The sequence below is a fragment of the Chiloscyllium punctatum genome, unplaced genomic scaffold, assembly GCF_047496795.1.
Source record: "Chiloscyllium punctatum isolate Juve2018m unplaced genomic scaffold, sChiPun1.3 scaffold_230, whole genome shotgun sequence".
NCBI lineage: Eukaryota > Metazoa > Chordata > Chondrichthyes > Orectolobiformes > Hemiscylliidae > Chiloscyllium > Chiloscyllium punctatum.
In genome coordinates, this window is record NW_027309964.1 from 224,045 (window position 1) to 226,830 (window position 2,786).

The following is a 2,786-nucleotide window of genomic DNA, read 5'->3' on the forward strand; positions in this document are numbered from 1 at the left end:
CAGCCATATTGCTGTGGGTCTGGAGTCAAATGTTGGCCAGACTAGGTTAGAATATTTAATGCTCTTCCTTAAAGGAAGTAAGTGACTAGATGAGTTCTTCCGACTGATCAACAATGTTTTTATGGTGGCCCCATCAATGTCTTTTACAGATACAACATGACACCCCAACTCTTACTCTTAATGCTCTCCCCAATGAAGGTAACCACCCCAAACGCATGCTTCACCAGCCTGTCAACCTGTGACACCACACTTACTGTGTACCTGGGTCACTGGATCTCTGACAGAAAACATGACCCAGGGCCCGAACAATAACTGTACAAGTCCCACCCTGGTTTGTTTCACCAAAATGGAACACCTCACCTTTATCTAATTAAACTCCATCTGCTATTCTTCAGCCCACTATCCCAGCAGGACTGTTCATCCTGTTGTATCATAGATAACCTTCTTCACTGTCCACTTTCCCACCAATTTCAGTGTCACCCAAAACAATTAAGGAAACCAATATTCCCATCCAAACCATTTATCCAAATGACAAACAACAGTGGACCCACTCCACCGCTGGTCACATGTCTCCAGTCAGAAAAACATGTCTCCCATCACCCTCTGTCTCCTACCATCAAGCAACTTTTGTATCCAGTTCACGAGCTCCTCCTGAATGCCATATCCTTTTACACTGATCTGAGCTTATTACCCAGTTTACCAGACAGAACACAGAACACAGAACAGTACAGCACAAGACCCTTCGGCCATGATTTCATGCAAACCTTTTATCTAATTGTAAGATCAAACTAACCTACATACCCTTCATTTTACTATTATCCATGTGTCTGTCCAAGAGTCTATTAAATGTCCCAGATGTGTCTAATTTTACAACCACCATTGGCAGTCCATCCAACCACCTACCATTTTCTATCCTCTTATCCATCCTCCATTCATCTTAAAATTACGCCCCCTTGTAATAGCCATTTATGCCAAAGGAGGAAACGTCTCTGACTATTCACTCACTCTGTGCCTCTCACCATCTTGTTCACCTCCACAAAGTCGCCCCGCCCCCTTCTTCAGTCCAATGAAAAAAGCCTTAGCTCCCACAACCTTTCTCCGTAAGAACTGCCCTCCATTACAGGCAGCATCTTGGTAAATCTCCTGTGTACACTCTCTAAAACGTGCACAGCCTTCCTGTAAACAGGGGACCAGAACTGAACACAATATTCCAAGTGTGGTCTCACCAGGACGCTATAAAGATGCAGGAAAACCTCAAATCTCTAACAGTCAATCCCCTTCTAAGGAAAGCCAACACAACATATGCCTTTTTAACAACCCTACCATCGTGCGTGGCGATTTTGAGGGATCTATGGACACGGACCCCATGATCTCTGTTCCTCCACACTGCCAAGTATTTTGCCTTTCACCCTGTATTCTGTATTCAAATTCGACCTTCCAGAATGAATCACTTCACACTTTCCCAGAGTGGACTCCATCTGCCACTTCCAGCCCAGCTCTGTGTCCTGTCAATGTCCCATTGCAACCAACAACAGCCCTCCACATTCCCCACCACTCCACCAACCTTCGTGTTATTGGCAAACTTACTAACCCACTCTCCAACATCCACATCCAAGTCATTTACAAAAATCACAGAGAGCAGAGTCCCAGAGCCGATTGTTACAGAACCCCACTGGTCACTGAGCTCCAGGCTCAATACTGTCCATCTGCTGCCACCCTCTGTCTTCTCTGGGCCATCCAATCCTGTATCCAGACAGACAGATTTCCCTGTATCCCAATTTTCCTTCTTTTCTGAATGAGCCATCAACATATTCTGCCATATCCTCAAAGAATTCAATAAGGTTTGTGAGGCATGACCTGACCCCTCACAAACCCATACTGACTGTCTCTAATTTAACTATGGTTTTCCAAGTAGTCATAAATCCTGTCTTTAGAGTCCTCGCCAATAATCTGCACACCACAGACATTCGACCAAATCTGTAATTCCCAGAATTCTACCTCCGTAACATGGCTCGGACTTTACAAATCTTCCCTCCTCTGCCATGTTCCCTAGAAGGGCACTGGATGGTGGTGGGGGTTACAGAGATAGGGAGGGATATCAGGACAGGAGGATTTTGCAGACATTAGGAGGGTTGCAATGCCAAAAGGAGGCTTCAGTAATTGTGAGGTTTCATGGTGATGAAGGCATTTGAGGAGGGAGGGAGGGAGGATTGTAGGGAAGTGAGAGGTTTCACAGTTTAAGGTGTTTTGGTAGGGCTGCAAGTGGTTACTGAGTTGGGGAGGGTGTAAGCACTGGTGGATATTACATAAACATGTGGTTTTGGTTGCAATGCAGGAAGAGGATTCAGGAAGCTGGAGAGTATGGGGTCTGAACGAGGTTACACAAATGGGAGGAATTGTCAGGAGTGGAGGTGTTTACAGAGATACCAATGGTCTGATCTGGAGCAGAGGACCCAGATTGGGAGGGATTTGGGGACTGGAGGTGGTTTCACAGGGAGGGAGGACCATAGACCCACAGGAGGTTACAGAAATGTGGAGAGCTGTAGGGCTGACAGGGGTTCATGGAGTTGGGAATGTTGGGAGGGATAGAGAAGTTTACAGGGATAAGGATGTTTGTAGGCCAGGGCTGGATCACAGACAGGGACTGTTTTAGAGAGCTGAGCAGATTACAGAGATAAAGATGTTTGTATCGACTGGAAGAACAAACAGAAATATGCAGGGTAGTCGTGACTGAAGATGTTTAGAGACATAGGAAGGCTTAGGTTCTGGGGGTTATGGAGGCTGTG